Source organism: Dromaius novaehollandiae, chromosome 4, assembly GCF_036370855.1.
Source record: "Dromaius novaehollandiae isolate bDroNov1 chromosome 4, bDroNov1.hap1, whole genome shotgun sequence".
NCBI lineage: Eukaryota > Metazoa > Chordata > Aves > Casuariiformes > Dromaiidae > Dromaius > Dromaius novaehollandiae.
The window spans coordinates 30,835,033-30,846,884 of NC_088101.1; the positions used below are offsets into that span (position 1 = coordinate 30,835,033).

The 11,852-nt window shown below is 36.5% G+C and overlaps 1 long non-coding RNA gene across 6 annotated transcripts in view; it reads right to left on the minus strand.

Annotated features, from left to right (window-relative positions):
• Positions 1–11,474, minus strand: part of LOC135328188 (uncharacterized) — a 36,951-nt gene extending 25,477 nt beyond the window's left edge. For 2 of the 6 annotated variants that reach the window (XR_010388953.1, XR_010388954.1), the window contains exons 1-2: positions 10,861–11,474; positions 9,523–9,699 (exon numbers count right to left, since the gene is read on the minus strand). This is a non-coding gene — a long non-coding RNA (uncharacterized LOC135328188). Of the gene's footprint in view, positions 1–9,522; positions 9,700–10,857 lie in introns of all 6 variants that reach the window. The other 4 variants (XR_010388955.1, XR_010388957.1, XR_010388952.1 and 1 more) reach the window with 3 other exon arrangements.
• Positions 11,475–11,852: the final 378 nt, after the last annotated feature.

Below are 11,852 nucleotides of genomic sequence, written 5' to 3' on the forward strand. Positions count from 1 at the left end.
CTGGTATTTGAAATGTAAGAAGAGTGTCTGTGAGGGGACAGGTCAGAAGGATCTGATTTTAGAAGTTTTGGGCCTGAGGATGAAAAAAAATTTAAAGGAATTACCTGAACGAAGGAGCTCTGTTTTGCTTAAAAATGCCTAGCCAGCCAGAGAGTTAGCTTTTTTTTCTTTCTTTCTTTCTTTTTTTTTTCTTTCTTTTTTTTTCTTTAAAAGAAAGGCAGGTAGCATCTGGGACCTCTGTCATCTTTGATGAGTAAGCCAAAAACCTTTTCAAAGACAATAGCTTACAATATCTAGTGGCTAGAAGTTTTGTCTGTGTTGCTGAAAATTTGTGCATGACAAAACATGTTCATGTTGTATTAGGACTATCTCTTAATATCCATTTTCTTCAGCATGCTGAACATCTCTACTTATAATTAGTGTGCTGTTTGTGGTTTTGTCAAGTTTGACTGTTCTGGCATGTAGAGTTTCATCACTTTAGCACCTCAGTTTAATGCACACACACACACAGACACAGACACAGACACACACACACAAAAAGAGTGTGTTATATGAAAAAAATAGTTTCAGAACTGTGAAAAAGCAGAATATGAGGCTTCATTATGGTGCTTACATTCTGATATTTGTGACATTGTTAAATGGAATCATAGGTCACAAAAGTAAAAAATGTACTGATTCTATCATAAAACTTGTGGAAAGTCACTCATGTTAATTAGTGTGACTATTAAAATCAATAAAACTATCCTCAATTTTACATGCCAGCCAACTCATTCTAAACAGGCTTCTTGCAGAATTGTGGGGAACAATATATACAACATTTGGTCAGTTCATAATTTTTACATGACTGTTAAAGCATACATATATGTACTTTGAATTAGTTTTTGCCCAAGAACACCCTTTTACAGGACACAAAGAGAACTATAAAATCCTGACAAATCCATGGCTACCACCCAGCAAAGAATGCACAAAGCTTTTATTTTTTATCACTTTTATATTTTCTGGATTACTGCCTTCAAGTCTACTCTAACTTGGTGCTGCAATATCAATTGTCTTGCCATGTCGGAAGGGAGCAGAAAACACACAGGCTGCTCTTTAGAATTCTAATTCACTTTACAAGGATATAGTAAAAGATAATAATTTAAGTAAGATTGCTGAGTCTGCAATAGCAAAGTCAGTGAATGGCAAATCAAAAAGCAGTGCTCCTTCTCTCCAAAGGAGAGGGAAGACCTACTGCAGACAGGCAGTTGTATTGATCAGGTATGGGATTCTTAACTGGGGATGACAATGATAGAGCAATACTCTCTCGGTTCTCCTTTGTTCCCATTCTTGTAAGGGTTGTGACTGTCTTTTATCCCTTCTTGTTATATCCTTACATTTTTCACATATATGGGTTATTTTACATATGTTGGCTACATTTTCTTTGTTCTCTTTATTATGGCCTAAAACCATTTCTATTCAGCTCTCAAGGTTCCTTTCCCTTATTAATGAGTACTTGACCATTTGTGATTTATATTTATATCCTTGGGGCCTTTGCTATCATCCCATGCTTGAGCTCCCAAGGGCCCCTGCTACAGGAATAATTATCAGTGGTGATTTTCTTAGGAGATTTACTGTCTTTGCACTAATGTAGGGTCCCAAGGTATTACCACAAGAAATAATACCCAATAGAGCAGAAATATTGGCTAAACTCATGCTAATAGTAGTTTTTGGATATCCACAAGCACTCAGTGGATCTAAACTCAAGTTCATTCTTTGCTCTGTTCAAAAGATCTGCACACAATTTTGGAACATGATACTGCTCTCCTATAAACCCATATTGTAAATAGAAACACATAGACAATGTGAAAAACCTTGCACATGTTTTTTGGTTTCTTTGAGCCTAATGGTTTTTCTTGGATTGCTAGTGAGGGCCTACTGATTTTGGAGTTGTACAGGTTCTTTATAGCTTGTGGATCACCAAAGTGTCATGGCATCACTATAAAAACAGTTTCCTCTGAACTTCTTCAGCATCAAAACAAACAGTTGCATTATTTGTATCTTTGCTTGCCCATACTTGGGGATAATTTTTAAATTTAGAATGGTTCCCTGATATGGCTTTTGAGACAACTAAACCAGTAGTGGCACTAGCATAGTTAATACTATGGAAATAAATGTATGTGCAAAGGTGAAGAGGAAGAAAAGAGGGTGCCAGAGCTGATTAAGCCAGCTGTACCGTCAGAAAAATGCTTGAGGTAGCTTCTCCGTGAGTGCATGCCTTCCTCTAACTGTTGGCTACTTTGTTCTGCCTTGTCAGTCTTTCACTTACTACTGACTCCAGTCCCATGCAGGTTTAGTAGCTGAGTTTGTCCAGACATCAGGTAATCCACTGTTTGAAACCATTTCCTCTTTAAGAGCTGGCATTTGGGGACTGATGGTTGTTCTGGCTCTAGATCTGATGGAAGTCTTGTCAATAACAATGAACTGGTGTCAACTGCATTCATTGCACAGCAGTCTTGGCAATGGGAGCTACATAGTAGCTTCATAATATCAACCAAAATTAACAACCGTGCATAGATATTCCAGATAATTTTGTAGTATGTCTTTGAGTCCATAGGTGTGGAAGAGTTACTACCTGTTAATTGAGCATTGCAGTAACATGAAGTCAGCACCTCTGAATATTAGTTTCCTGGAATGTTTTATAAAGATTTTGTGTTGTTGCTGAAAATAGATCAGACTAATACTATGTCAGCCCTTGACAGGTTACTAGCTAAGATGATTCCTTGTTCTACTATAAGTATTGATCTGTATAATTTATTTAGTAGTGGTTGATCAATGAAAGGGGAATATTATTTTGTGTGAACATCCTCAAGCCAGTGTATCCCACTACCAAATGTTCAAGTTAGCCTTCTTAATTGACTTTTGAGCAACTATAAACAGTTGTTCTACTGCTGATTTGTTGACTCTGTACACAGCCCCTAATACGCTTGGTGCTTTTCTACTTGCTTGTTTACTTGTTTCTTTTGGAATAAAGGTACAACTTTAAAGCAGAAATATTTTCAAAGTAAATTTCTCTTAGTTATACTATTATAGAGAAATTTAAAATTTAATTATAAGTTGTTTTCAGGTCACGTTTAGTAATTCTGCAGTCTAATGACTGCATTGCTGAGAAGTCTGTGTTGATAAGCTCTCAGATTGATAGAATAATCATAATCTTAGTTCCTAGGTATGTGCTTTATGGCTTAATTGTAGTACATACAAAGAAAATAAATATGAAAACCAAATTGGGACTGAAATCATGCATTTGGCATATTTCACTTCAAAGTGTAACTAGGTGCTTAAAAAAATACTAAATGTAATCCTCCAGATATCACAACAACCACACTCTGCCTCTGTGTGGGCAGCATGTGCTTTCTATTGAACAGAAGTTTAGAGAGATCCATTAATTATTTTTAAATATTTAATAATACTTAGTCACTGGTGGAGGAAGATTACAAAAGGGGAATAATGAATCCAAAGATGAAGCACATGACTATTTCATAATTTTTAGACATATTGAGCAGAGAACAAAAGAAAAAAAAAAACAACCCCCAAACCCCAAAACAGACAATTTTAATTCCATGACTAAATACTGCCAAAATTTGAAGGGGCATATGCAGTAAATACAAGGCTGAGGAGATGAGAAATATTGATTAAAAATTACTTTAGTGTATCATTAAAACAAACAAAATGCACACTGTTAAAAGCGATGAAAATTTCAAAAGACATGAGGAAAAACAATTAATTATTTAACAATTAATATTAAATTAATGTTAAATATAATAATAACAATTAATATTTAGCATGTAACTTTGATAGTACTAATGTCTAATTAGAGGGTATTTCCAGTTATAAATTTCTAAAGAGACTTATGTTCGTTATGGAAAATGTGATCTTTAATTAATCAATTGGATATTAAACTGTGATTCTGTCCTTCCCTAACTGTTAAGAGCTAGACTTTGCAATGTAAGTAAAGATTTTTTATGAAGATGTTTCTTTAGAAATTATTTAAATCACAGATTAATTATTATAGTTGTGCTTGACATGTAGAGAAATGTCCCTATGCTTTAAAAGCTACAGATATAATTCTGCCAGCCCTAGAGTATGTAGTACTTACTTCGAATAGATCCATTGGTTGACTTAGCAAGCATCAGCAAAACTGTGTTCTGTAGCGTGTATTCTGTATAGTGATATAATCGGAATGATAAGGAAGGAAGAGATTTTTCTGAGTAGTACAAAATTTATATATAATGTACAAGGATTCAATTTGTATTGTGGCATGTGGAACAAATGATGCAGTGCTGTTATACTGTACTCAGCTATAGACACTTGTCTATAACTGAAGAAAGAGAGAAGGTCCATCAAATGTTATATATATACGCGAGATATATCATATCTACAACAGAATAGATTAAAGGATATGATAATGTGGGTTTACCCTATTAAATACACACGAGTTGTTTCTTACTATTATTACAACTGCCTATACAATAATTGCATTTTTATTTCAGATTTTATTTCAGATTCTGATGGCTCTACTCTGACACCAATTTTACGAATTCAGCACAGAAACCAGATAGCCTTTCACCTGTGTAGATGCCTTCGAAGGTTTTTTCTACAGGTAAAGCAACATTTACCTAAAATGGACATGCCATAACTGCATGATGTTTAAGGCACAGCTCCATTCAAATTCGTTCTTGTTCTTGTGGTTAATTTACTAGGAGATTGTTGATGACCCTTTACACATAGATAATGATATTTTACTTCTAGGTCTGTATCTTTAATTGATGACAAACTAGAGTATGACCTAATGTTTTTGGAATTGGCTTAGGAATGATAGAAATCATGTCATTTCTGCGGAAATGGGCATGATGAGTCAAAGTGTCTATAAACTTAAAACTGTCCATGTATATTTAAAAAACCCATGAGTAATATGCTCTATACATGTATCAGGTATAAGATTCTAGAAATATACATTTTCCTTTGATTTGGATAGCATATATGCAGTGCTTGACATTCTTGCAGTATTGCTGAAGTATGGGATAATTAACAAGGAAAAATTAAATGATATGTTGAAGAATGTTGCAGGAACTTTGGCTAATGTACGGGGCATTACTTTTCAAAAAATATCCTGTGCATACCAGTGTAGAAATGAATTGCCCATAAATATAATATATACATCTGCTTTATCTCTCTTGCTTACTTTAGCACTGACAATTTAGAACTGTATTTCCAAGGGTGGTGCAGAAACAGAAACCAGTTTAACAAGACCACAGGGAAAGTGAATCTGTGACTCATTGCCAACCTGTTATTGAGAGTCTAGACTTTTCATCTGTGAATTATGTTGGATATCCAATTTAATGTGAAATTTACACTTTTTAGGAACAACAGTATCTAGCTGAATTTAATTCTGTAAAAGTAGTCTGTGTTTTTAGTTCCTTTAGTTTTAACCCCCCTGCCCTCGTGTATAATTGAAAGGTGTCTTCCTCTGGCAATTGGTAAGAATAAGAAGAGATACAAAATTATAAGGGAAACAAAAATAATCCTATAAAAATGCTTTTCTGCACTTAAGCTGTGCAATATTCTCTTTCAATTAAAAAGGAGAACCTTAGTGTTTTATGACTGTGGTGTTTACATTCCAATTGAAAACTAAATCAGTCATTGCTTGAATTATACATGTGATCCTTTTAGAGTTCATATTTATAATGTTCTTTTATTTGCCGTTTTCCCATACTGCAGTCTATGACAACTCCATAAACCTATGATTAATCCTCTACAAAACCTATGATTAATCCTCTACATATGGTTTACACAGTTTTTGTTTTAGTCTTTATTAAAATTGTTATAAATTCTATGGTATAATAAAGTAATATGGAGATTTATTTTAAATCAATGGTGCCTTAGGCCAATTTAATCGACCCAGTAATATCATTTAAATTGACCCAGATAATCTGATCTACATACAGTGATGCTGTGCTCTTTGCAATGGAATTATCATTACATTTTACCCAGTAGCAGCAAAGATGATGACATTAAGAAACTGACCATTAAATAGAGCCCATCTGCAATGGACTGGAAATAGGTTTTATTCATCATAATAAAAATTACATGTATAATGTTTGATAGCTGCATAAGGTGAAATGGCCATTAAACTTTTCCAATGCTGTGTACTGGGTTCATCAGCACAAAGAGCTTCCTTTCATCACTGTCATGGTCATGCATGGCATAGTCTATAAACCTCTTAATTCCTGGAGATAAACTGTTTCTCTCAGATGCATTTTATGTAGTTCTGCATGTCCCATATCACTGAAGTAAAAAGAATTAGCCACTGACCTGCTAAGTTAGTAACATTTTTAAAGTCTAGAGTCTCAGAGTCCTGAGAGTCATTTTGATATTAGCAGATGTCCTTTATGGGTCATAAAACAAATCCTTAATGCATTTGGGGAAAAAATATATAAATATGTATACATATACTCACTAAAAACTTAAATTATGTTTGTATAACTATATATTATATATCAAGCAGCTATTATATGAAATGCGGAGGTGTAAATAGTCATATACTCCGACATTCTTCTTTCTTCCTATACCCTGAAAACCCCATTGATAGTAAAAACAAAATAGCCCATCTCTTCCTCTCCCTGGCCTCTCCCCCAGTCACAATATTTCAGGGAAATGAACTTTTCTGAAGCAAAAGAATGGTATGATTTTATAGTTTTAGACTTAAACAGCCAATGGCTTCATGAAAGGTGAAAAACATGATTTTTAGTATACCTTTGAATTTAAATGTTTTGTCCATTAAGGAATGGTATTTATTCTGTTAGTTTTCTGAATGAAGGAATTCACAAAGCAGATGATTCAGAAGAAATGAGGGGAACCCCTCTATCTAAATCTTCTGGATTGCTCCATTTTAATTTTATACCTGTGGTTGCTGAGACAGACGATTACTTTTGGGACTAACCTAATTCCAAAAAATGTATAGGAACATGTTCTGCTCCATATAAGATATTTCTGAAGTGTAACTGACTGGAGGTAAGGATGCTAATGGAAAATACAGTTCTGAGACACAAAGTGTGATCGAGAATGAAGTACGGAGATTAACACTGCAGGTTAATGACATTATTGACATTGTTGCCAACTCATATTTTCTACTCAAGGGATAATAATCTAACATATACTGTACACCAAAGCAGCTTTGTGGCTTGGGGTGTTCACACATCAATGACACACACCAATGTGCCTGTGAGGAAGACCAACCTGAATTCAGCTGGGCACTATTCGTGTGCAGAAAGTACAATCCAGTATTTTTTTTTTACTTTTATACAGTATCCTAAAGATATTTGCAAACCTAACTTTTAAAGATCTTGCTTGCTTTTCAGCATGGTTAGCCAAGTTTTCACATCATCTACTTTCAAAAAAGGTAGATTAGTTCTTTATAAGGAAACAGTGCTAACAACTTTTAGTAGAGAGAGAAAAGAAAAAGTGTTCTCCTGGAAGAAAGGAAAAGAGAATAAGTCTGCTCAAGTGCTGCCCAGTTAATACATTTCTGTAAGAATTTATTTTTTGCCCAACATATTTTGGTGTGTTTACTATCTCTCTATGTTCTTAGAGCATTCATTTGAATATTTTCCTTATTCTACTGTATCTATTGTGCACATTTTACCTTACCCAAATGTATTTTACCAAGAAAGAATATTGTTTCTGTGCATAATAATTGTAATTTTTCCTTTTCACCCTGCTAGAGTGACTTCTCCCATGTACAATCCATCTTGAAACTTCCCCTCCCTCAAATGCAAGTTCTGACAAGTGAAGTACCCTATTGACATAATATACTGAAATTCTTAACTACTTTTGAATTGATACTTGTGCACAGGTCTTTACAACACTTTGTTGTCTCAGGGCTGTTGTAGTCACAGGACCTCCTCTAGTTCCTTTTCATCTATCATCAAATTCTTTGCAAGTCTGACATCACTTGTTTCTGATGCCTGTCTGTAAGAGCATCATAGAAATCATGTCTGTTGACCATCTGCTGCAATACATTGGAAAAAAGTAAAGCCAAATGAGGCACTGAAGCCCCTGATTCTAACCTGTAGCTCTTTTCCATGGCTTTTTAAAGCTAGAGTCACAGCATCAGTCCATTTTTAGTTCTACTTGGCTCTAAAAGTATACTATTCATCTAGTTTTCACGAACTAGTAATATGTGAGTTCTGGTAGCCCAGAACAGTATGAGAGCTGTATCTGTGAAAGTTGCAGAGTTTAGTTAAAACACTATTGCTCTTCAACTGGACAAGGAGTGAACTGATAGGAGAGGGGAAGAATAAAGAACAGGGCCATAATTTCTGTACCATGCTCTTACGTAGATCTAAGGCACCATGGAACGCACTTTCAAGGCTGTTTAAAATGTGTAACAGTTCCTTTCCAAGAAGTGGTACTAATGACACTTTCCTCAGGCTTAGCCTCCCTGTAATTCCCACGTGGACCATGCCATGTATTGCCTCTTATTTAAGACTTTGCATTCATCACATATAGTGGAAACCAGAGCGGCTAGAGGATAAGATTTGGCTTCATGATGTGTGGGCTCTAGGAGGGCTGAGAATGCCAGTGGTCTGTGCACAAGTTCAAAGTCTGTTACTGTACGCTGAAAAAGTATTCTTTTGAATTATAGCTCTTTAGATGATGACTGATACAAGTAACTCCCTTTTGATGAAGATCACTATTCATATAAATATTGAATTTCATACTTTCAGATTTCTCTGAGATTTTTTTCATGTGATCAAAAGTGTCCGCTCTCTTCCAAAGGTTTTAGATGTGCATTTGTTAATTGCTGTCTCACACCAGTTCCTATATTGTGAACCAAAATAAGGCAGTTTTCCTTAATTGACTAGTAGCTGTCTAGTTTGTGAGACTGAGCAAGCCTGAGCTCTGAGAGCTGGCAAATCTTTCTAAACCTGTCTCTGCAAACCTTAGTGCATGCCTTCAAGCAAGTTGTGTAGCTCCTCAATGGCACAATTTCTCCATCTGTAAAATCAGGGAAATTGGATAGCTGATGACCTGATAAGAGTGTTCTGAGAATTCAGTGATGTTTTTATAGTGCTCTGAAATTGGCGCACTTCAGATTATATTTCCAGATAAGACTGCATAAATTATTCCCACAAGTAAAAAGAGAATTGAATGACTCAAAAGGAGTTTTAAGCAGCAGTGTTATTTATATGCTGGGGCACCTCAGAGGGCTTGGAAGGTAAAACAGCAGAAATCTCTCTTAAAAAATGCATTTGGACCTCTTCAAGTTTTGTATGGACTTAATTCCACTTGATTTTAGAGCAAGTATATCGAATTGCTTCTAAGACCACTGATGCCATATTTGAACTACTGAAAATTCACAGTAAGATTCCAATAGTAAGTGCAGCTGGGGAATTGGGAACAGAGTTACAATAGACTCTGGATTTTCTGGCTTTGCAGATGGAGTTCAACCCCCCCAAAATCTTTCAAGAGCAATGTTCATCTCACCCTGCTTCTGGTAAAGCTGCTAGCAAATATATCTTTGGCTCTTCCTGAATGCCTTCATAGCATGAAGCAGATTATTCAAGAGAAGTCATTATATCTTCATTGTGGTGATTAGCATTGTGTATTTCCAGTCTTCAGCTGAAGGATGGCAAGTACTTCAGAAGGTTCTATTTGAATTGTCTAAAAAAATAAAAAGTAAAATGCACGTATAAGCAAATCATACCATTAAGTGTACACAGCAATTCTTTTTCAGCTTGTTTCATAGTAGAAAGCAGATAAGAAACTGTTATACAAGAAAGCCTAATTCTTGCTTGCTTGCCTATGAATTTATCCAGAGACCTTCATTTTAAAAGATACTCTGAAGCCAAATACAGTGGATGTGACGTATATAATCCATCTAAAATCAGAATAAACTCCCATTGACCTTAACATTGCCCAGGTTTCCCCAAAGTGCTTCTTAAGGATACCAAAAATGCAATAAATGCACTTCATATGCTAAATATTATGTGGCAATGTTTCCACTGACTTCATATGGCTTTGATACAGGTCTGTGAGTAGCCCCCCTCAAATCAGTGTCATTACAGGGAAGAAATGCTTGCAGGCCTTCTTCCTACTTCTGCAAAGCTGGCCTCATCTTTTTTTCTAATATTTAAAAACTAAAAATGCAATATTTATACTTTGTAATTAATTGTAGCATCTTAACTGGATTTTTTCTTCTTGTGTGAAAACTGAAAATAAATCAAGCAAGAAAGAGATGCAAGCAAGAAAGATTAAGAAAACAGATTTTCCTTTCAGCTGTAGACTTTGCCTATTTTAAAATAAGAATAAATCACTTCTTCATAAATACTTGTTGAGTAGAAGCTTGCGAAGCGTGCACTGGGTTTTATTCACTATGTTTAGTATTTAATAATTTACACTTTGCAATGAAAAAGACATCTTTTCAATGTATTTAGTTTCTTTTTCATATGTTTTCTTGTCACAACACTGGAACAGGAAGTGGGGGAAGTCCCTCAAGCTGTGCTTTAGCTGTAAAAATAAAAAGCAGCAACAGGAAAAGGGCTCTATATGTTGGATTATACATATCTACATCAGCAAACATGGCTGGAAGTTGAAGGGAATCACAGATATTAGTAGATAAGACAATGTCTCGATCCAATATCGGGAGGGTTTCGTTACGATCCCAAGGACGAGATTAAGACGCTAAAACCGGTCAAATATCGTACAACCTTTTAAATTTATTTTCCACAGAGTGGGGAATAAAGGTGGGGAAAGGCAAAGGGGAGGAGAGAGAGAAAGAAAGAGAGAGAGAGAAAAGGGGGGGAGAGAAAGAGATATCACCACCCGTGGATCCAGCGGCGTCCCGTTGGTCCTCTTCACCCTGGGTGTAAATTTTAGCGATGCGCGTGCAGTAATTACAACTCGAGCAGGGTCCGACCCTAGGTTCCCGCTGAAAAGTTCGGAGCCAAATCAAGGCAAATTAAATAAATAAATTGTAATGACACGCGTGCAGTAGTTACAGCTCGAGTTGGGTGCCTTCGAAGAGGGACCCTGAACAAAGAAATCCCTGGGCAATTATAGCTTTTTCAAATTAAGTTTCCCACCCCTCACGCGGTAGTTCAGACCAATAGTAATTTTTGGGTCTGGGGTCTCCTGCTCCCTATTGGGTCTCATCATTGTTCCTAGGCAGGCTGCTTTTCTCCCTTATCTTTACTGTTGCGGTTTCTGCTGACAAATGTGTTGATTCCTCGGGTTCTGCCCTTCTTTCTCAGGGCCCTGACCAACAGGCGTTGTTCCAGCAATTAGCACTGCCCCAGCAGTGACAGTAGGTGTTATCTTCCAAGGTCCTGACGAGGAGGATATAATCCAGACCCCCCCTAATTAACACTGTTTCAGCAGTGAGGGGAGGCTTTGTTTCCCAGGGTCCTGGCGCCCAAGCAGGCCTTATTTCAAAGCCTTCACTTCCTCCCTCCTGGAGTGTGAAGCATAGGAATGCAAATTGCTTGTAACTCCCTTATCTTTCCAGTCTGCACCAGCTCTGGGGCCCTTTCTCACTGAACTAGGGAGTGCGGCTAAGCAAGTTTTATAAAAGTTGTGTTAAGCAGCAGTAATTTGCAGTCCAGGTCCCAAAGTCTCTGCCCGATCGTGCCCTGGTTCAGCGCAGGCTTGGTGTGTCCTGGGTGGTCGCAGGGAGACCATTTCGGGGGTCGCAGCAGCTCAGTCCTGTTTCTGCTGGGAACAGGTGGCTTGTTTGGGGTTATGGTTTGCTTGCACCTTATGTACCAAGAAATGTTTAAGGCAAAAGTTCACTCATCTGTCCGCCACAGACAAGAATT